This window comes from Stegostoma tigrinum, chromosome 30 (assembly GCF_030684315.1).
Source record: "Stegostoma tigrinum isolate sSteTig4 chromosome 30, sSteTig4.hap1, whole genome shotgun sequence".
NCBI lineage: Eukaryota > Metazoa > Chordata > Chondrichthyes > Orectolobiformes > Stegostomatidae > Stegostoma > Stegostoma tigrinum.
In genome coordinates, this window is record NC_081383.1 from 31,082,966 (window position 1) to 31,107,865 (window position 24,900).

Genomic DNA, 24,900 nt, shown 5'->3' on the forward strand with positions numbered 1-24,900 from the left:
AGATTTCCCTTCTGTCAGCAGGGCTATCATTTTCACAATTGCTTAGTGCTGAAGTCGCTGTGCTGGAGACTAGTTGTTCTCTGAGCGCAGCAAGCAGCAGGATTGCATCATCATCATCATCATCTACAATGGATTAAATATTCAGGTGAGAATCTTTAGGAAGGTCCTGTATTCTACGCTGCCCTGCAGACTGCTTGAACATTCACGTCAGCTTTGTGCATGCTTAATACAAGGGCCTTGTCAGTAATAAGATCAGCAAGGTTGCAAATTTCACACTTGATGGTAAAGAATGGCAATGATCATGTTCAATGGCATTGTATCCACCATTAGCCTGATCACATGCTTCTCATTTCATTATCTATGCAAGAGAGATGTTTTATACATTAGTTGACGAATCACTTGGCAAGATACAAAATCAGAAATTGCTGGAAAAACTCAGCACATCTTGCAGAATCTGCTGAGAGAGAGAGAGAAATAGAGGTAATGTTTCAGGTCCAGAGACCCTTCTTCCAAACAGTAAAATTTTCAGCATTGGCAAGACCCTTCCAGGTTTCCAGACTTTAGGACCACATTGGAAGGCCAATGAGACAAGTCTTCAGATGGTGCAAGCCAGGAACTAATCCCTTGGACACAGAGATCACATCTAGCAATGGTCTTAAAGAAGCCAAATTGACCACAATGCTCACAGACACAGGTGCTACTGGATGGAGTCACAGAGAGGACTCAAATAATCTTCCTACCTTACCATATTAATAGGTTGGCCCACGTACAAGTTGATCAGATGTCACAACATGTCCTGTAGTCTCAATTAAACAGAGATGGCAGTGCAGGAAACAAGTAAATGAACTATTCTGCTGCATTAGGGTAAGTGGCATCATCTACTCCCAGTGATCTCAAACTCATCTGCTCTAGTCTTATTGAAAAGTGTAGAGCATCTTCAACCAGCAAAATGTTTTAATGTGTTTCGAACAGTGAAGATTGGTTATTCTCATATAAATCACCCCTCACACTCATCTTCTGGAAGAGATGCCTGTGTGTGTGATGTGAAATGTTTTGAAACAAAGTTCATTCTCTGAACAATCACTGTAATGTTTTAGTTAGTGAGACAGCCAATGGCCAACTCACATTTGCACTTTTTCTCATTGTGCAAGACTGTGTAGTGAACAGGTTTGCAAATCACAACCTCTTGCAGCCTTAGGGCTGTCTGATAGGATACTGAGATATTATAAAAGACCAGTTTAGTCTCATTGCAATGTGAATTACTGAAAGAATGATGATCAACAATCTCTCATACAGGCCACTTTCAGGATGTGTGACAACTTGGTAGTCATTCCAACGTAGTGGCCTCCCTGAAATTACACATAAGTCTTTAATTTCATTTACTCGTGGGATAATAGCTGGATAGGCCAACACTTTTTGCCCATCCTTAATTGCCCAGAGGGCAGTTAAGAGTCAACTACATTGCTGTGGGTCTGGAGTCACATGTAGGCCAGACCAGCAAAGAATGACAGAATTCCTTCCCTAAAGGGCATTAGTGGTCTGGATGGGTTTTCTCCCCAACAATAAACTAAGGATTTGCAATTGTCATTAGACTCTTAATCCCAGAGTTTTAAATTGAGCTTAGATGCTACCATGGCAGGATTTGAACCCTGGTCTCCAGAACTTTTCCTGCCTTTCACAGTGCCAGTGATAATACCACTAGGCCATCAGCTCAGCTCATTTGAGGCATAATGATCATGTGCAGTGAAAAATCCAATAGAGGTGCTCACTGTTTCACCACTCCTTCCTCACTGATGTTGCTGTGGGGGGAGTTTGGAGAGTACATTTTATATTTCACAGCAGTAAGGTTATCAGATCCATAATTGAAACAACAATTGAGGTTTTTTTAAATTAACAACGGTAATGACCAGCAACACTAACTGACACTGTTGGGAATGAGTGAGATAGAAAGCTGAGGGCTGGATGCCAAGTATGCAAGTGACAGAAGAACTTACAAATAGGAAGTCTCCACCTAGCTCAATAATCACGGAAGCTTCTGACTATTAGTTTGCAATTGTCCTCTTGCATTCTCTCATCCACTGCTCTTACTTCCTCTAGCCATTGCTGCAATTTCCCGTTTCTCTGTATCTGTCTGATGATTTCTTAGAGATGTCATGAGCTACATTTGGAGGAGAGTGCCTCTTCATCTACCAGTTATCCCTGTATGGACTGAGAGCCTTGATCAGAGGCTGATACCTGTGAATGCTTCACAGATATGCTTCTGCTGAAGAATCCTGCACCTCATTGGTACATGATGTTTTACTCCTTTGGCATGCACAGTGTGAGCATCAGCTGCTGGTAGCTGATGTTGAACAAATTGTTCCTTCTGATGTTGAGCAAATTTCTTGTCTCTGATTCCTTCTGATCGTGTCGGATGTGGGAAACAGAGGGATGCTTGCATTAGCCTTGGTATTCAGTGTGAGGTAGATTCAGTACTTTATCTCACAGATCTGTGTGTCATTAAAGGCATACCTGAGCTCTGACATCTTTTACAATGAATTTGAATGTTATACCCTTCCAGAGGGTACAGTTGAGTCTGCATTACTGAACTAACTGTGCTGTGTTAGTCATGGTAAATGCAGTGTAATAGAGCAGGGATGGGTCTGGGTGGGATGCTCTTTGGTGGGTCAGTGTGGGCTTGATGTGCCGAACGTCCTGCTTCCACACTGTAGGGATTCTATGATGAAACTGAGGCTCAAACCATCTTACTGAATCTGAAAACAAGAATGCGCCTACTACTGCGTAAAATTTAAAATCAGGTTTCTTGCCATTAAGGGCCACGTTATATGGGGCTGAGCAGAAATCAACCTATGAGTCTAACACTTCCACAAAGAAGAAGACACAATTTTTTTGGTAGAACCTATTGACTGGGCAGTTAGAGCTTAGAGTGTTTTTTTAAATCTGTGTCTCACAGATAAATGTCTTCTACCCCTACTTTGGTGGGCCACTTGAAATGACCTTTCTGATGGCACTCTGTATTGTTGGCTGAGTAGGGTTGGGGTCATTGTGGATCCTTCCCCACACAACACAGACAAGAAACATTGATATGGTGGCACCAAATTCTCATTGCGTTTGTTGTCTCACTAGCACTCTGAACAATGAACTGGACTGAGCCAGAGTCTTTGGCCTGTCTCCAGGAGCATTCTCAGGTAAAAGGGTTGTTTCATTTGTGAAAATCAGTCTGTCTGGTGAAGTTCACTGCCCTTGTTAATCTGAGGTCTCCTACTGACAGTAAAAATTCTATAAAAGCTTCATCCAGCTAGGCAGGTGGGCAGACTTTATTGAAAATACCAAAACAGTGATTAATAGCTTTTCATTATGTGTGGGTCGATTGTGGAGATTGTCCACAATCGACATGATCTTCTCCCTCCGACAGCTACAAGAGAGATGCCAAGAGCAAAGACAACCATTCTGCATCACTTTCATTGACCTCACGAAGGCATTCGACCTTGTGAGCTGAGGCGGCTTGATCAAAATCCTCGCCAGGGTTGGCTGTCTTCTGAGATTCCTTAGAATAGTCCAATCGTTTTACGAGGATATGAAAGGTGTCATTCAATCTGACGGCTCTTCTTTGGAGGCTTTCAACATCCTCAGAGGTGTGAAGCAGGGCTGTGTGCTTGCCCCCACCCTGTTCAGCATCTTCTTTGCAGTCATGCTGAAACATGCGTTTGGAACATCAACTGATGGTGTCTACCTCCACACCAGATCGGACAGAAGGCTGTTCAGTCTGTCCCGGCTGAGGGCCAAATCCAAGGTTTGTGAAGTACTCATTGGAGACATGTTGTTTGCAGACCACGCAATGTTGGCAGCACATTCTGAAGAGAAACTGCAGCGCCTCATGGACGACCTCTCAAGAGCCTGACCATTATCCTGAAGAAGACCAACGTGCTGGGCCAAGGCATTGAGCACCCCCCTGTCATCACCATCAACAACGACGAGCTGGAGGGAATCCACGAGTACACATACCTCGGCTCCACCATCACAGACAGCCTCTCCCTGGACTCCAAGATCAACAGGCGGATTGGACGAGCAGCCTCCACATTCGCCAGGCTGACCGAGAGAGGCTGGGAGAACAAACAGCTGACTAGAAACACCAAGATTGCAGTCTACAGGGTGTGTGTCCTCAGCACACTGCTTTACGGCAGTGAGAGCTGGTGCCTCTACTCCAGACAAGAGCTGCATCTCAACTCTTTCCACCTTCGCAGCCTGAGACACATTCTGGACATCAAGTGGACCAAACGAGTCACCAACACCGAAGTCCTCACCCGTGCCCATGTACCCAGCCTCTTCAGCCTACTCCAACAACGCCGCCTCCTCTGGTTAGGTCACATATATCGTACGCCGGATGAGAGGATCCCGAAAGATGTGCTGTACGGGGAATTGGCCATCGGCAAGAGAGCACAAGGACGACATCATCCTTGTTCAAGGGTGTCTGCAAAAGGTGCATGAAGTCAATGGACCTGGACGTCGAGAGACGGGAAGACGCCGCAAATTATCGTTCATGCTGGAGACGGGAACTACGCAGAGGGCTGGAGCGAGGAGAGAAGAAACTGACGCTTGCCACTAAGGAAAAGCGCGCTTGACGGAAAGAAAGCAACTCGGCAACACTGGAAGAGAGTGTCTTCAAATGCAGTCACTGCAACTGAGACTGTCACTCCTGTGTAGGCCTGTACAGCCATAACAGACACTGCGCTACCACCAGCAGCTGAATCAAAACTCTCCAGGCACAGATCCATGGTCTCTCGAGACGTGACGGATGCCACACACACACACGTGTGGGTATTCAGATCTTTGAAACCAAGGAAGATAAAGTGAGTTTATGTGTAGATTGCCTATTATTGTATTGAATGAATAACAGGCTTGAGAATCTAAGGAGATAATTTCGCACCTGTTCCTGTTAGGATTTGGCAGCTTCGCTGATGCACTTTGAAATTTAGTACATCACTTTTACAAATGTTGACTTTAACATTTGGGGTTACAGAGGCATTTTTGTAAAATGTTTTGTTTATGAGATGTTGACTCCATTGTCTAGGATGTATTGCCCATGCCTAATCTCCCAAAGGCCAACCACATTTGCTGTGGATCTAGATTTACATCTGGTTACATAGGAATGTCCAATTTTCTTCCTTAAAAGGCATAAGTAACACTTATAGGTTTTTACAACAATCTCTTTTGTTGACGGTGACTGCATAGTTATTCCAGATTTTAAACTCAACATTTATCACAGTATGATTGAAACCTTATGTCCAGAACATTAGCCTGGGGTTTTGCATTAATTGTCAATTACTTTACCACAACACCACTGCCTCCCCTTATAGGTTATTGTAGAAGATCAATGATTGTCATCAGTTTAGGCAGTTCATTCAGGAGTTGAGACTAGGATCATAAAATTCCTTTAGTTTATGGGTGGGCTGCATGCAGATTCCTCGCAGCTAATGTCTCTTTTCATGAATTCAATGATGTGAAAACCAGAACATCACTCAGAGCCTGAATGTCATGAATGGAGTGAATTTTAATTTTGGAATTTAAAAAGTGTTCAATGATATAACTTGTAATATCATTTTGCCCAGCAGATAAGGTTTTAGTATCAACGGTAGATTTTTATTTCTTTTTTAAAAATTTGAAAGCAAGATTGTCACTAAGGACTTAAGCAAAGTTCAGTTGTGGATGTTGAAATGTTGATGCATTACCCACTTAAATTGCAAAAAGATCCAGTGGTGCAATTGTAGAATTGGTCTAGCCAGACTTTGTGTCTGAAGGTAATGATTTTTATGTGAATTTTACAATATCAGGAGAACGTGCTAATGGTTGAAGCTCTGATAGTCATAATAGGAATCATTTGAAGTGATGAATTTAGGCTTTTGTATGGCGTTAAAGTGTAATTTTCCTTATATTGTACAAGTACCAATACACTAAATGTGCTTAGGGAAGACTCTAAAGCCTGGGAAAGTCTATTACATGTAAAGTGAAAGTTATTACAACTTGGAAACAAACAAACCTAAAAGGAAAATGGAACAAAATCTTAACTCCCAAGTGCAAGTGGCTCAGGGGCCTGTTGGAAGACAAAAGGCAAGAAATCTGGAATAGAAACGCAACCCACTTAAAACATTTAGTTTTAGCAGAAGCAGAATGATGAGTGGGAGACTAACCCACTCATAGGAAGCAGCTGAAAATGAGCACCTAAATATGAATCAAGAATAAGCAATTTTACAGTGCTTTACAAAGGTGGATGAGGAAATGAAAAAGAATATTCTCTCAAGGTAAGTTTTTAAAAAGTTTACATTGGAGTAGAGCAGAGAGCACTCGATGCAGTTCATGTTTAGAGTGAATAAAAACCGAAAGAACTGTGGATGCTGTAAATCAGAAACAAAAGCAGAAATTGCTGGAAAAGCTCAGCAGGTCTGGCAGCAGCTGTGAAGGGAAAAACGGAGTTAACATTTCAGGTGCGGTGACCCTTCCTCAGAACTGCTCTGAGGAAGGGTCACTGGACCCGAAACATTAATTGTCTTTTCTCCTTCACAGATGCTGCCAGGCCATGTTTTGAGTGAAGCTTTCAGACATTTCTGGGAAATTCAGTGCATTGCTGAAATGGACTAAGACTATATACTGGAGCTGACCTATCACCCAACTTGGATTCAGGTGACTTCATGGCCAAATTATGATCCACAGTTTATGAAAAGTAATCTTCACACTAATTGTATGAAACTTTACATATCTCCTGTTCAGAGATTGTCCAAGAAGCAAAAACTGTTGTCAAACGCTTAGAGAATTTAGTTGTAGTGTCATATTGAATTTCAGTCATGCTTTCTGAGTTAAATTATAAGGCAATTTGTATTAGACGCAATACTGCTCATAAATTTCAGGGCAATGACTTGTTTTTATTTATAATGCCCTTTCAATGTAGAAAACATTTCAAACTTCTATATAATCAAATGCCAAGAGGGGAAGTTGGGGGGCAATGGCTTAGTTGTACTATCGCTGCAACATTAATCCAGGGATCCAGAAAACGTTCTTGGGACCTGGGTTCAAGTCTGCTATGATAAATAGTGGAATTTGAACTCAATAAGACAAAATCTGGAATTAAGAGTCTGATGATGACCATTGGTGAAAAAACTGCAGATGTTGAAATCAAAAACAAGAATTGCCAGAAAAATTCAGCAGATCTGGCACAAATCTGTGAAGAGAAATCAGAGTCAACATTTTGATTCAAGTGACACTTCCTCAGATGCTGCCAGACCTGCTGAACATTTCCAGCAATTTCTGTTTTTGTTGTTGTTTATGAATCTATTGCTGATTGTTGGAAAAGCCCATCTGGTTCACTAATGCCCTTTAGGGAAGAAACCGTCATCCTTACCTGGTCTGGCCTACATGTGACTCCAGACCCACACAATGTGGTTGATTGTTAACTGCTTTCTGGACAATTAGGGACGGACAGTACATGCTGCCAAGCTAGCAATTCCCTTATCCAATGAATGAACAAAAAAAGGCAAAGAAATATATATTACAAGAATGGAAGAAAGTTTGGCCAAGCGATGTGTTTCAAGAAGGCTTTGGAAGTGATGAGTGGAATACTGAAGTAGATGACATCAGATGACACTACAATAGGGTTTGGTGATGCTGTAAGGGATGCCTTCATTTACTGGGTCACTGAAGTGCTCAACATGCACAAAAGGTCACCACATTTCACTTTATTTGGCGTATTTAGTACTATGAATAACAACTGTTTTCATCTATAAAACAGACATCAACCATGACATCATCCAAGAACAAAGGGATATAATAGTAACAATATATCTCTACTTCCATAATTTTACAACAATACCTTAAAACTGAAATTAGAGTAAACATTGGAATCCCTTCATCTGACCTTACAGTAAATCATTTGATCAGTATTTTGAATGATTGTCTTGAATTGTTAATAAGATGACATACAATATCGAGTCCAAATGTCTCCCTATAGGATTTGAACAAGCTTCCTACATATGGGTAAAAGCCTTGTTATTCTGATTATTTGTGCTGATTTCTGGGAATATATGTCTTTAAGAAATGGTTTACAACCCAGCCAATAGCTCACAACTTGTGCTGCTTTGTAGGATGCCAAACCACAGTGAGTAGGAAGGGCATGGGATTCTGCGTTGAGTTTGGGGATGGTGGGCCTAAGAAGTGGTGTGATGGAAGAGATGCCAGAGAGGTTCAGGCTGTTACAATTCACCGCAGTGCTCATTGACTGGTAAAGAGGAAAAAATTCTTGATTCCTGCTCCTGATCACTGTGCAATCACTCTTGCAGAAAGTGAATTGAATCTTATGGAAGAGATATGGATCTCAACCAACAGATGAGAAGTCCCATGTCACCTCCTTTTGGGAAGGCCTGCTACATCTTCTTCCACCTACAGACCCACCCTCTTACTTAAAGAACCTCTGGGACCACCAAGAGATAGCAGACAATTAGAAGCTTAAGTGAATGGTAAAGTCGCTGGCATGAGTCAGCGATTGTGAGCAGAATAATGTGACACAAATCTACAATTTAGGATTGTCATTCGACCCTCGATGGGGGCGAGTGATGGGTCTAAGGGGATTGTGGGAAATGAAGAGTAAGCGAGCCCTCAGCAAGTGCTAGGAGGTAACTCTCAGGCTATGTTGGGAATGAGTCCCTCTGAAGTAGGACCTCTACATTTCCAGAAGCATCCAAACAATCTTGACTATGTTCATCTGTTTTGTTCCTCACATAGTCATGCCACCCTGTCCTGCTGCTAGCTTTGTACAAGTGGGCCAGAGGTGGCTGTCTAGTGGCTATTGTCTTCTCACTTAAAGATCTCAATTGGTTTCAGAACAGGAATGCCATCACTGGGCTTTATTGAGGTGGAGGTAGAGTGTCCAGCAATTAGGGTGGCACGGTGGCTCAGTGGTTAGCACTGCAGCCTCACACCGTTAGGGACCCAGGTTCGATTCCCGCCTCAGGCGACTGTCTGGGCAGAGTTTGCACATTCTCCCTGTGTATGTGGGTTTCCTCTGGGTGCTCCAGTTTCCTCCCACAGTCCAAAGATGTGCAGTTTAGGTGGATTGGCCATGCTAAATTGCCTGTAGCGTTTAGGGGGATAGGTCTGGGTGGGATGCTTCAAGGGACGGTGTGGACTGGTTGGGCTGAAGGGCCTGTTTCCACACTGTAGGGAATCTAATCTAGTCTATCGTTGTCCCATCTGATTAAAAGCATCTCCATAGGATTGTAGCATATGTGGGAATAATGGATGACAAATGCATCAGTCCCTCCTTCAGTAGGTTGCTGGCTCTCACTGTCTGTGTTCCTTTATGAAGGCTGGGGAGTGAGCACAAACGTAATCAATGACCCTGAAATGTGAGGGAGAAGGAAAGAAAAATAATAATTCTTTTTGACTAATTTGACAGAGTCCTGACAGTGAGACATCTGCTGCGGAAAGCAATTTTGACTTTTGGAAAGTAATTGTGCCGTTATCACTCAGGCTGAGTTCCAGAAATAGCTTGATCTGAAAACTCAGCCAATTTTGAAAAAGAATGTGGTGTTGCAGACTACAGAATATTCCTAGACACAATCTTTTGTTCCAGTCTTTTAGAAATGAGAAAGACCTTTAGATAAAGAAGAGATGAATCCATGATGTTTCCCACCCTTGATTTCTATCCAGTGGCAGCATTTCCCTGCTCCCTCAGCCGTGAGTGCATATGTAGATTTCAGTGGGGGCAGAATCAGGATAAGTTATAACAAGTTTATTCCCTTTCCTTGAGGGTGACTTGGTAGTTCAGTGGTTAGCACTGCCGCCTCACAGCGCCAGGGACCTGGGATCGGTTCTGCCCTCTGGTGACTGTCTGTGTGGGGTTTGCACATTCTCCCTGTGTCTGTGTGGGTTTCCTCCAGGTGCTCTGGTTTCCTCCCACAGTCCAAAAATGTGCAAGTTAGATGAATTGGGCATGCTAAATTGCCTGCAAAGTTCAGGGATGTATAGATTAGGTGGTTTATAGGGAATGGGTCTGGGTGGGATGCTTTGAGGGTTGGTGTGGACTTGTTGGGCTGAATGGCCTGTTTCCACACTGTTCTATGATAGGTCTGCGTTTTACCACAGTCTTCTGAATACTGGTGATGGCTGTGAATGTTGTAGTTGGGCCTTAAAGGGTCTAAAAGGATTAATTTGAGGCCAATTGAGATATGCACCATCCACTGTAATGATGTCGTGGAAATGTGTGCATATAAAGCTGGAGTTACCAGAGATAGATCTGAATCTGGTGGTTATCCATTGGACTCTATAGTAACGTACGGCTTACTGATATAATCACTAAATAATTGCAGTAATGCAACAGACAACTTATTGTTTACTCAACAAGATTCTTCAAGGTGGATGAGAAACATAGTTATCCTCATCTATGCAAGACCACTTTGTGTTCAAGGGCACAGCACAGAGCGTACATTTGCCAGCAAAGTTATCTGTGGTGTAATTTTCAAGAAGTTGATTTCATTGGCTGCTCTGCACTTACCATCTTATTAAAGATGACCCCCAATGAAGCTAGACACTTCAGAAGACTTGCAGCTCTGAAGACTGGGCAAGTGCCACCCAGACATTGGCACTGCTGAGGCAGATTTAGAAACATGAGGGCATCACAGCATGAGGCACCCACTGAAGTGTGAATATGAATTCTGGCTTATGAGGGATGAAGCTGTTTCATCCTCAGGACAGTGGGGATTTAGATTGTGGGGCAAGGCCTTTCCTACTGGGATATGGATACTCTGACACTGATCCGGTGCCTCTCCTTCCTATCTCCAAACTATTCTACCACAGAAAGGTGATCACCATTGATTTGCCATCCTCTGTATGATTGGAGACCATTCTGTCATCATTAATATCTTGAGCTGTAAAATCCTCCCTCATTGATTCCTCCAACATATGAATTTGCTGCTCATTTTCATGGAGCAGTCACCTGATCCTAAATCAGAACGTTACCTTGGGAAAGCTCTCGTGTTGGAGCATTCCCTATAGTCTTTGTTCTAACATACGTCTTTTCATTGTAATCTATAAGCACTTGCACCAATGCAATAAACTTCATGTTGTGTATTAAACAAATTTCTTGTAGTTAAAGCAGAAAGGTGGCTATCCTCATCCACGTTAGATCACTTTCAGTTTGAAGGAGCCCACACACAGACACAGACTGAATGCATGACCAGAAGATACCTGCAGAGAAATCCTTAGGGGGCAGCATTCCAAACAGGAAACAAGCCCCAAGTATTTCCTACCTATTTTCCCAGCCCGACCCCATAACCGATACCAGGTTGCTGGGAAGATTTAATAGTCAACAAACTTATGCACTTAAAGAAAAACTACTGAGAAAGGCCAAGGGTTTGGTACATTTGAACTTCACTTTAGTACCTTTAAGAGACAGTATTGAAATATAAGAAGCTATAGATGGCATCTATTTGTGTAGAAGCTTCATTGGTTACAACCCAAGAGCATAATTCAAATACTGTTCTTTGTCTGCCCTTGGAGATACCAGAGACTGGGCAAAAATGGCACCAAGCTTTGGTGAAGCCTCCCTGAAGGTTTTCCTGAAGCTGTTCAAGAGGAAAGTTTTTTTCTTTCCCCTGTAGATGGCAACAAGAGTCCATCCCAACTGATTAAGGGAGCCTGGACAGAGGTTGCTATGGAGAGGCAGTTCAAAGGAACCTGGCTCCAATGCGTCAAGAAGATGAATGATCTACTGTGCTCTGTCATAAAGGCTTCACCCGTAACAGTGTGAGTGTTTATATAAAGAAACACCTTGATTATTAAAGAGCCAAGTAACTGGAGAAGTTTGTACTCCCCCGAAATTGGAGAAAGCAGGCTACATTGCCAGATATGCTTCATCTTTTATTGTGAACAGTTAGGTTTCCTTTTTGTCTCTAACAAGATTATGCCTCTAAACTTAATTCCAGTGATTTAGGGTGTTGCATTTTTGACATGCTAATGAATGCAGAACAGATTGTGACAATGAAGAGAGAGCTGACCTACCTGAAGGATTTTGAGAAGTTTTTAGCCAACCTTTAGACTGCCGTCTGGAAACTGAAGTTTTGCTTCCAGCTCAATTAATTTATCCGGATTTTCCTTCTGAAAGCCGTGCCCAGGTAGTGAATATTCTACGTACAATTAGATCGGACCCTGAATCAGGGAAGATTGTGTTCTGATAACGCCCTACTCCTTGATCATACTTTTGCTAGATAAACCTGCTGATGCTGAACCTGTTTAATAAGTATCAGTGCAATCTCTTGCCAAAAGGGCATCAAGAATGAAAGCAATTATTATGAACGGTGTTCCAGAAATAAAACCTGACTGTTCCTTGACAGCAGGCACCAATGAAAGCATGTCTGATATACATTATCCCATATCTAACTGTCACATATATATAGGAGCATTGCGAGGGAAGACTTGTCTTTCATCAAACATCCAATTAAATTAGGATCTGTTTTAACTTTAACACAAAGAAGAGAGGAGCAAAAGTAAACTTTAATTTATTTAACATCTTTCATATCTTTAGAATGTTGCAAATCACCAATCAAGTTCATAGATAAATATCCATGGCTGTAATATTGCAAACAAAACAACTAATACATACATCTAATACATATCTACTAGGTTTTTGCAAGTAGCAATGGGATAAATAACCAAATAATCTATTTTAATGCCATTGACTAAAGGATAAATATTCTCCAGGGCATTGTGGGATATCCCCATCCTTTAACTATTGGCATAGTTTTTTTAAATCTCCCTGTGACCAAGAAAGCAGTGGCAGTTTAACAACTCATCCCAAAGGTGTCATTCTCCCTTTGTATAGCCCTCCATCAGCAATGCACCGAAGTGTCAGCCTAAATTATATACTTCAGTCTCTCGAATAGTGTTAACCCGCATCCTTCTGAGTCAGGAACAAGAGAACTAACACAGAACCAAGTAAAAACTCTTGTATGTACAGAAGCAAAAAGGCTCTATGCATGTAAATTAATCTGATTACTAAAGGTGATTTCATTATTAACTTGGATTTCCATTCAGGAATAAGCCATTTCATTATTAGCCTTTCCTAAGATTTTTTTTAACATTACTCCTAAATAAATTGTCTGCTTTGCAATCTTTCAAATTCAATGAGACCTCAAATCTATGGAAACTCTCATCTCTACTGGGCTTTCCATCCAGCTAAAACATGAGCTAAATCAGCAAACTGAGTCATCTCTGCCTAATCCTGGTAAAGAAGCAGCAATGGTTCAGGAAGATAGAGTTCTACTGCTTTAACTTGCAGGAGGAAAAGTGAATTAGATTAGAAGGTGAAGTAGCCAAGGCTCAATTTTAAATCTGTGAGAATGCTGGGAAGAGGATGAATAAATAGGATCCAGTGCCTGGAGTTGAAGAGGTAAATGACAGAGAAGACTGAGCCTGAATGGGTTAACAGTTAAAGCCAAGCAATGCAAAAGAAACTAGTTTTCAAAAGGTTAATAAATTTGGAGTTTAATCTGAAAGGGCTGATTACATTCTGCAAAGTCTGGAGTTCAAATACATTTTAATACCTTGTTTTCTGAAAGTACAGAGTTACTAACCAGACCATTTATTCAGGTGCTATCACTGTAAAGCCAATTGATCCACGGCATTCGCAAGAGAAAATTAATGAAATATTTTGTGTATTCTTTAAGAGTTTCAAATTAACCAGTTTAATCTGAAATCAGATGGAAAAGGAGCAAAAACATACGCCCAGAATTTGCAATGTTGCAATCATACTGAAGCTTTCAGCATGACAGTGATTACGGTGCAAAACTGTCACCACCTCTGACATTAAACATATACAGTTAAACATAGAAATTCATTGGTGCCAGCAGAGATATCTTGCTCCCACAGTCTCCACAAATTGAATTAGCACAAAATAAATGATTTGGCAGGAACCACCATAGTTTGAGCACTTTTCTTGTTGTAACAAACCATTGGAAATGTTAAACCTTGTAAAATGAGGAGTAAGAAAACTTTTGGCAGGGTACAATGTCATAATGCTCTTGAGCAAACTCTTTGACCCTAATAAAGCACTATACAAGGTTAGAGTTAAATTCCATCAGAATAGCATTTTTTATTTGATAAAACTCAAATGTCAAATAAAAATTCTTTATGATACAGCAACATTTACCGTAATCTCACAAAAATGTTCAATTTTTAAAAATTGCATGGAAGGATGCGAAGTGCATTTGACTTCCTGTTTTGATGTCTGAGATTTGTTCAGCCTAATTGGGTAATCGGGCTGTTTCCTCATGTCTCTGTTACTGGGCATCGTAAAAACTCCATAAATAGTGCCAGGCCGACAATCATGTCAGGAAAGAGGAAAGGGGCTGTTGTAGTGCAGTGACAATGATCTATCTCCGCACCAGGAGGCGCAGGTTCAAGTCCTACCCGTTCCAGAGGTATGTAATACTATCTCTGAGCAGGTTGATTAGAAAATATCCAGGAGAAAGGAGAAGAACACTCAAAAAGGTATAAAATATTGGCAGGTAATGTTTCTTGGAGTGAACAGCAAGCACCACCATTGACCACAAGATACAGAATTACAGTTTCGATTGAAAGCTGTCATTGAAGCAAAATACTTCTCCAGTAGAAGTGATAAGTGAGGGAGCAGTCATTATTTAATAGACTTAAGAATGTAGCATCTAATTGAAGAAGTGTCGTGCTCTACCTCGTAACAGCTCCCCTTGTTAACAAGCGGAGTTCTATTATTGTACTTTTGCAACTCTTAACTTTTATTTTGCTTGAAATTGCTTTATTTATCATAGATAGTGACACAATGTTGCAGGCTAAATGTGCTAGTATTGATTACTTCCATTTCAATAGAAATCAAAATGAATGGTAGAAATGTTGCACAAGAACTGGCAGACACTTCAGAATCTGTGGAAAACTAGCTGACAGTAAAAGGAGAACAAAATTTATAGTTAAATAACAGTCACTTTTGCATTTAGGAATATGCTTTCAATTTTGAGGATAGTCTAAAATGAAATCATGGGCTCCTGAAATCTAATACCCACTGGCTCAGGATAAGTGTTGGCCGAAATCTGCTGGAATCTCACTGCGAGGCTCTTAGTCAGTGTTTTTTTTTCCCCACTCTGTGCGGCTCAATTTTTTTAAAAATTGCATTGCAGTTTATTTTAATTGTGAACCAATCATGGTGTCACGAGGGCAGCAGGGTATCTGGGAGAAGGGCAGGGCCGGAGATTTCTCATTAGCCAATGAAACTTGCGGTGTGGGTATGAAACAGTAGAACAATTGAGAAACAAACGAGCTGAATTAACGCCAAACCAACCAGAGGAAGAGAAACGAAGGGCAGGATTTCAATGTTGGAAAGTTGGCTCGGGAAAGTGGCAAGTATGGGACCATCATAGAGTCATAGATCCATGCAGCATGGAAACAGACCCTTTGGTCCAACCGGACAATGCCGAGCACATTTCCAAACTAAACTAGACCCACCTGCTTGTGCTTGATGCATATCCCTTTAAACATTTCTTATTCATGTATTCATCTAAATGTGTAACTGTACCTGCGTTCACCACTTCCTCTGGAAATTCATTTCACACAATCCATTATCTGTGTAAAAAAAAAGTCTCATTTCTTTTTTAAATCTTTCTCCTCTCATCTTAAAAATATGCTCCCTAGTGTTGGAATCCCCCACTCTATGGAAATGGAACCTGCCATTCATCTTACATATCTATATCCCTCATTATTTGACAAACCTCTTTAAGTTCATCTCTCAACCTCTGATGCTGCAGTGGAAAAAGGTCCCAGCCTCTCCTTATACCTCAAACCCTCCATTCCTGGCAACATCCTGGTAAAGTTCTCCTAAATTCTCTCTGGCTTAGCATGACCCTTGCTTTAACATGGAGACTTACTGGAGTTGAACAGAATTGTTTGTCCAGGCAGCAGTTTCTACAGTCAGAATCGTAGCCTTCACACTATGGTAACCAGATATATTCATGAAGCGCTTCATAGAAATTATAGCGGGATTTAGTAAAGTGTTATTTAATAAAGTGTAGAAGGGAAAGTCTGGTACCACCACAGTGAAAGGCTTTTAAAGTAATTGCCATTACATATTATACATGGAGGTATGCTGAAATTATGAGTACAATTAAGAAACAAAGTTAGTTGAATTCCTTCGGACAAATTGCTGTAGATAATAGAGAGAAGCCCCATCTCGTCAACAGGGGTGATTGAAGGGCCAATACTATAAACACAAAGGACCAAGAGGATATGTAACATAAGGTATAAACACCAAGGAATGAATGATCAATAATGGAGGGTATAATCAGATAACCTCATGAAAGGACACCGGAAAACAAACAGCATTGTAACAGCATTTGCAAAACATTGATTAATCATTATGATTTTAGGAAAATACCCACAGCTTCACAAGATAACAAACAACACCTATTCAATATGATGCAGCTGGGGAGGGTCATAATGGCCAGAGGGGAGGTGCCAAGCACTGATGTCAATGTTGCATGTGACCATTGTAACAAGGTATGTATAAATATCCTGTGCTTTATTCAGACAAGTCCTAGGGACCCAGTCAGTGAGGTCATTGGTACTAAATCTAGCTCAAGGAAAGGGGTACAAAGATTAGATTTGTGATAGAAATATTATGGTCAGGAAGGGAAAATAATTTCAATATAAAGTTAAAATTTAACTTTATTAAATTTAAATGCAATTTAAACTACTATTTATTACCCATAGGAATTAGATACCTCAGTTTAAATTGTATCAGAGATAATGGGAACTGCAGATGCTGGAGAATCCAAGACAACAAAGTGTGGAGCTGGATGAATGCAGCAGGCCAAGCAGCATCTCAGGAGCACAAAAGCTTTCCTGCTGTGTTCATCCAGCTCCACACTTTGTTATCTCAGTTTAAATTGTAGCTTTTTGTAGTGATTGTAATGAGGTGAGCCAGAATGAGTTCCCTGATTGAGGTTGTTAATCTGGTCTAATCAGGAAGACCTGGCTGACAGATAAGAACAGGAATGTCAGCGGTTCTGTTCACTTTGAGAGCTGGTCTGAGGGAGCTGGATCAGTGCCAAGGACTCTCAACGTGCAAATAAGGGCTGACTTGGTGACAGGATACTGGCCTCTGTGAAGTTATTTCACACCTCATTTATTTCTTATCGTACTCTTTCCAGCCTTGATGTTGTCCCATACATTGGCCAGAGCTGTTTACCATTGTCTCAGTTACAAGTTTCAAAAGCCAGCCTGTGTGTAAAGTTTTCAGTAGTTGTGATTGATTTTCATATTGAATCTGAACACTGATGTAATTGAACAAGGTTGTAAGGCTTTTTATTTCCTGTTGCAACTTTCAGCTGAATAGACTTTTGCAAACAGCTCTTGCTTGACAGGCCATTGCAACTAGAACAGGGATCAATAAAGGTAGAAACAGTCATCAAGTCAAAATTTACTGCGTTAATACGCATTGGAGTTATCCAGGCCTGCTGCCATTCATTTCCAAGAGTTCAGTTCTGCTTCCCTCAATTCTATGTTACAAATGCTTTAAATTTGGGTTTTAATCAACCATTGCTTCAAATAGCAAGTTTTACGGCTTCTCTTAAATTGAAAGTAGGCCATTGAAAGTCACATGTCTGTGTCAAGCCAGAGCATACAGTGTATAAGTACATTTCTCCAAACATCTCACTTATCACAATAAAACCAAAAGAAAATTGCATCATTTATTGTTCTAGTAATTCAAGCTCCCCAACACGCTTGGTCAACAGAGGAAATGATCATGCATAAACAACTGTGTGAATTCTAGTCGGTCCCAATTTCATCAAACTCTGCAAACATCTGAAGCAATCCGATCTTTTCATCTCACACGTGTAAGTTGGCGTGATAGCCATTTATCTGTCATCACAGAATCCCTACAGTGTAGAAGCAGGCCATTTGGCCCATCAAGTTCACACTGACACTCCACAAAGCAGCCCACCCAGATTCCCCCCCTTTACCCTATCCATCTAACCTTGTATTTCCCATAACCTTGCTAATCCATCTAACCTGCACATCTTTAGATGTGGGATGAAACCACACAGACATGGGGAGAATGTACAAACTCATATTGACAGTTACCTGAGTGTTAACTGTTGAGCCACCTTATCACCATATCTTCTCATTCCTGAGGATAATGTTTCTTCTCTGAAGCGTGTCATTCCCATGCCAAGCACCTGATTAGAGCAGGATTCTTATTTTTTTTTAGATTCTATGCCTTTGCTAGGCTGATGACTTTCAGACTGTTTTGTGTTATTATTGCTAGTTGTTTAGTTTGAGTGAATTCTACTTTTGGTTCTATGCCCCAGTACCACTGCATATTTTTACATAGAGACTCACACTCTGATGGCAAATTAGGCAGGAACTTTGCAATCTAAAAAGGTGTTCCACGACTTTCAAATCATTTGGTTGCTATATCTTTGTTAAAGCTTCCACAACTCCTTGAATTTATTCATGCTTTCAGCTTTCCAATGTTTTTTTCACTGCTACCATGCCACCTATCCAGTTTGTCGGAGCTGTGATTTTATTACTCACTCTTTTCTTTTCCAGGCCCTCTATCTCATTTTCCAGGCTAGACTAGATGGCAGCTGGAAGTGTCTTTGGAAGATGTTCAGTTCATCTCATGGTTTTATCCACTTTGAGATGGTATTCACCACGAACACCTCCAGAATTTATAAAAACACTTTCATAATACGCTTGGCTCTGTTCAGCAGTCAATCACTTAGCGGCCTGCAAAATACTGCAAATATTTCTGGCACATGCAAGGTTACTGGTTCAAGCTTTAGAATTGTTTCAGTTAGGATGGTTTACTATCTGGGTCTCCAGATCTTCTTTCATCCCATTGCATTGGCCTCACAGTTTCTATTTCAGTTAAGCACTTCTGCAATCATGTTTTGTGAAATGTGTCATTATGTTATCTCTTGAATTGAAACTCTTCGATTCAAGAAGTTAGGGTTGGTCAACTGATCAATATTTTTATTAAGTCTGGCCAACCTCTTGGTTTGTTTTGTTTTCTGCACCTAATTAGATTACTATTACATTATATGCATTGTTGACTCACTGTTTAGCCAGTTGCTTGCGAATGTAAACTATTGCATTGTACAGTTGAATGTTAACTAACAAAACAGATAATGAGATACCAGAGCATCACATATTAACTTGTTCTGTAGCTGTCTTAAAAGTGTAGTACTTGTAATATTTGTAAAGTGTAATATTTGAGTCCTATGCAATAATACAACAAGTGAGTCCAGAAATAGTTTGAAAATTAGAGATATCCCCTTGTAGAACAGAAATGAAAAGGCATTTTTTTTTCTTTCTCAGAGGTTCGTATATCTTGGAACTTAAAGGCAGAAGAAGCCAGATTCTTGTTAAGCAAGGGAATCCAAAGTTATTGGGGCAAGGTGGGAATGTATAATTTGAAGCAGAAGCCACTCACCATCCTGACTTGGAAATACATTGTTGTTCCTGCAATGCCACTAGGTCAAAATCCTGAGATCCCCTCCCTAAAGGCAATGTGGGTCCAACTGAACAAAATGGACTGCAGCAGTTCAAGAAGGCAGCTCATCACCATCTTCTCAATGGCTTTGAAGTCCGTGCAATAAATGTTGGCCCAGCCAGCAATGCCCAAATCCGATGGATGAATAAAAAGAACAGATCAGCAATGATTGTATTGAATGGCACAGAACGCTTAAGGGGCCAAATGGTCCTCTTCTGCACTTAACTCAACTGTTTGCATGAAAATAAGTGCCCTAAAGGTCACATGACTGTGATGTACAATGTATAAATGCATTTCTGTGAACGACTTTATACTCAGTTGCAATGCTGAGCAGGAGAAACTGTTTCAGAATCCTGTTTATTTTATCACTATGCTCCCAGCTGTATGAAAAAGGTGCTAGAAATAGCTCCAGTACCTTCAGACTCATTCAATCTGCCTGGAAATCAATGGCTACGTAAATGAGTCGTGTCTGGAATGGTGGATGTCACGAGCTAATATTTTTCTGAATGTGGACAGGCTAAGAGATCAATGCACCTGGACAAGTTAATAATGAGTTTTTCATACTGTCAGCTGCTTTGGACAATAACAAAATGCAAACAAATGCAAACTTTTAAAAAATTCTATCATGGGACATGAGCGTGGCTGACTGGCTCACAACAATTGCCCAGCCTTACTTGCCTTTGAGAAGGTGGTGGTGAGCTGCCTTCTCGAACTGCTGCAGTCCATATGCTGAAGGCAGACCTACAATTCCCTTCAGAAGGGTCTTCCAGGATTCTGACCCCGTGACAGTGAAGGAACGGTGATTTATTTCCAAGTAATGATGGTGAACTTGGTAAGTGTACCCATGTATCTGCTGTTCCTGTCCTTCAGGTGGAAGTGGTCATGGGTTTGGAAGGTGCTGTCTGAGGACCTTTGGTGAATTTCTGCAGTGCATCTTGTAGCTCTTCACTTTTTAGCTAATATTTTGGACTCAAAATACTGAGTGATATTAGTTAGTGGGATCTCAATATCTGACTGTTCCTGAAACTGCGAGCGTCAGAATCAAGTTTTGATTTATGTCACTTAGAACTGCTCCGTCATAGATTGTAAACAATTTATTTGAATCCCACAGAGGCTGGTTCTGCAACCTTTTGGCTGCTGTTGTCTCCAGCAGTGCATCTTGTAGATAGTACACACTGCTGCTACTGAACATCAGTGGTGGAGGGAGTGGATGTTTATGGATGTGGTATGAATCAAGTGGACTGCGTTATCTACTGTGTGCTACTGAAGGAGATTACAATTGTAGAAAAGGGGCTAGAGATATTTATAAATAAAGATAAGAATCTTAGCATTGAGATGTTGACATGATGAAGAAATCCTTAATCTGTAAAAAAGCCAAAGACGATGGGGAGAGTATAAAATCACAACAATTGGATGAGCTATGGTCTTACAGAATGGTAACGCGGACTTCGGAAGCCAAATAGCCAATTACTATTCCTATTTCTTATGTTCCTGTGAGAGGTAGGCCAGCAGGCTGAGAGCTGAAAGGTAACTAGAACTCTATGGATGTAGGCAACAGAGGCTTTGATCACCTCAGGTTTATTGAGAGTAGATTGTGAGTGGCTAGTTAGGAATGGAATGGTTGAATCTACAGGCTCCTAGAACATTGATTTGAGCAGCAGGTGACTTTAGACTGTAATAGAGTCAAAGAATGCTGTGGAGATTCATTACACTCTTCCTGTGACTCATAAAATGAATACAACAAAGCATCTTATAATTGGACCTGTGATAATGGGAACTGCAGATGCTGGAGAATCCAAGATAACAAAGTGTGGAGCTGGATGAACACAGCAGGCCAAGCAGCATCTCAGGAGCCTCTCTGATGAAGGGTCTAGGCCCAAAACGTCAGCTTTTGTTCTCCTGAGATGCTGCTTGGCCTGCTGTGTTCATCCAGCTCCACACTTTGTTATCTTATAATTGGACCCGTCTGCTCAACAACTCTCTCTTTGCCTCTGATCTTTGCAAACATTGCTCCCGCATTCTTCTGCCTCATGTTAAAAATCCTCAAACTGTGCTGCACCTTGCTTCATACTCCATGATTATCTCCGTGATCTTCAGCCCACGTAATGTCCAACTTTCATCTCAGTCATCCACATGGAGAACACTTCCTGATCAAGCTCTATCTGAAGATATCCTGTGGCTCAAGGAACATGGAAAGTAACAAACAAATCCCATGTGACAATCCCAGCTGACAAATGGCAAGCTTTGGACTACCATGGTAAGAGCTATCCTTGCCAAACAGGTTCAAGTCAAACCAAGCCCCTGCGCAGATAACTTCCATCCCAGGGGGCTTTGTACAAACCTATTATCTCTAGTGGAAAGACATAGGCAATGTTGTTCATTTCTAAGGAGTGTCATCTCTATAGACCAAATGGACACTAATTGCCCTAAACACAATAAAGTGAGGAGGTGATCACTTGGCGTCAGTCATTTGATTTAATTAAATTTATAAAAATGAGATGGAAATAGGTGGCCTTAGTGTTGGTGCAGATAAATGATCAGAAGCTCATCTCAGGGTCGAAATGATAAAAAGCCTGCAAACCCAAGTTCCATAAGACCATAAGATTTAGGAGTGGAAATAAGGCCATTTTGCCCATCGAGTCCACTCTGCAATCCAGGGAAAACCAGCTCATATGATTGGCACAGTATGCACCACATTCAACATTCACTCCCTCCACCACCGGGTACACAGTGGGAATAGTAACTATCATCTCCATGTGGCACTGAGTTACTCATCACAGTTCCGTCAACAACACCATCCAAACCAGTGAATTCTACAAGCTAGAAAGCCAAGAGCAGCATGGAAACACCACCAGCTATAAGCTAGACTCCATGCTGAATTGGGATTATATTGCTATTCCATCACTGTTGCTGTTGATGCCTCAAAATCCGGCAACTTCCTAATCGCACCGTCAGTGTATCTATACCACATGGACTGAAGTGGTTCAAGAAAGCAGCTCACCACCAGCTTCTCAAGGACAATTAGCTTGGAAAAGAAATCCTGGCCCAGCCAGCAATGCTCACTTCCCATGAATGAATTTTTAAGGCGCTATTAAGGAGAATGAACAGAAGAAACAATCTTGTTCAGCCTCAGACAAATGATGGAGTAAGGGATGAAGCCAGTGGCAAGGTTTACAGTGGGCTCTGAAGGCAATAGCTGCTGTCTTCTCGATATTTGATGAAAGAAAACTTTGTCTCACTCAATTCTGGATTTCAGAAGAAACAGTCTTGCAATTCAAAGTTTGGGAAGTGTCACGGTACACTTTTAAGATATGTGGTTATGTTTCCAGTGTACAATATTGTAAGGGACATGATATAAAATACTACCTGACATCTGTATGCTAGCAGTCTAAAGAAGAGACTGCACGCTGAAGATCACTCTGTACACGGAGAACCATTTCTGAGTGAAGAATTGACATTGTGTTTCTGATGCTGTTCTTCAGTAGCCAGTGCCTTGTGCAGGGAACAAACTACCATGGACCTTAATGATACACAGGAGAGGGAGCGAGAGATGTGTTGATGAGATAGGATCAGGCATTATTATCATAATGGTGCAGGTTTTTGAATAATGATAGATTGAACCCAAGGGAAGTCTTTTGGGAACATGAGAGAGCGACCTAATTTGGGCAGGACCAAGAGAAAACGATGCATTCAATCCTCTGGCTTTGATTAGATGAGTCAGCATTAAACAGTCAACATTTAGGTTGGCATAGTGGCTCAGTGGTTCACACTGCAGCCTGACAGCACCAGGGACCCAGGTTCGATTCCAGCCTCGGGTAACTGTCTGTGCAGTTTTTGCACATTCTCCCCGTGTCTACGTGGGTTTCCTCTGGGTGCTCCGGTTTCCTCCCAGAGTCCAAAGATGTGCAGGCTAGGTGGATTGGCCATGCTAAGTTGCCCGTAGTGTTCAGGGGTGTGTGGGTTATAGGGGGATGGGTCTGGGTGGGATGGCCCAAAGGGCGGTGTGGACTTGTTGGGCTGTAAGGCCTGTTTCCACACTGTAGGGAATCTAACTTAAACTGCAATTCTGCCATCATGGGGGACTGTTGTTGATCAAAAATTTGAAGGCTTGGCCACAGTGTTTGATGCTTAGCTACATTCGGTCATGTTAATGGTGTTTTAAATTCCATCTCAATAGGTAAGGCAGCGAGTGGTAGTAGAAGGAAAATATTCTGCCTGGAAGTCAGTGGTGAGTGGGGTTCCACAGGGCTCTGTCCTTGGGCCTCTACTGTTTGTAATTTTTATTAATGACTTGGACGAGGGAATTGAAGGATGGGTCAGCAAGTTTGCAGACGACACAAAGGTCGGAGGTGTCGTTGACAGTGTAGAGGGCTGTTGTAGGCTGCAGCGGGACATTGACAGGATGCAGAGATGGGCTGAGAGGTGGCAGATGGAGTTCAACCTGGATAAATGCGAGGTGATGCATTTTGGAAGGTCGAATTTGAAAGCTGAGTACAGGATTAAGGATAGGATTCTTGGCAGCGTGGAGGAACAGAGGGATCTTGGTGTGCAGATACATAGATCCCTTAAAATGGCCACCCAAGTGGACAGGGTTGTTAAGAAAGCATATGGTGTTTTGGCTTTCATTAACAGGGGGATTGAGTTTAAGAGTCGTGAGATCTTGTTGCAGCTCTCTAAAACTTTGGTTAGACCGCACTTGGAATACTGCATCCAGTTCTGGTCGCCCTATTATAGGAAAGATGTGGATGCTTTGGAGATGGTTCAGAGGAGGTTTACCAGGATGCTGCCTGGACTGGAGGGCTTATCTTATGAAGAGAGGTTGACTGAGCTCGGTCTCTTTTCATTGGAGAAAAGGAGGAGGAGAGGGGACCTAATTGAGGTATACAAGATAATGAGAGGCATAGATAGAGTTGATAGCCAGAGACTATTTCCCAGGGCAGAAATGGCTAGCACGAGGGGTCATAGTTTTAAGCTGGTTGGTGGAAAGTATAGAGGGGATGTCAGAGGCAGGTTCTTTACGCAGAGAGTTGTGAGAGCATGGAATGCGTTGCCAGCAGCAGTTGTGGAAGCAAGGTCATTGGGGTCATTTAAGAGACTGCTGGACATGTATATGGTCACAGAAATTTGAGGGTGCATACATGAGGATCAATGGTCGGCACAACATTGTGGGCTGAAGGGCCTGTTCTGTGCTGTACTGTTCTATGTTCTATGTTCTATGTAAGCAGACAGCAACAATCTTACACTGCAAAACTGCAAAATTGCAGCACAAACGTATCCTTAAACTAACTGTGTCAGTGGTAGCAAAGCCAATGCTAGGAATCCAGCAAACATTGCAG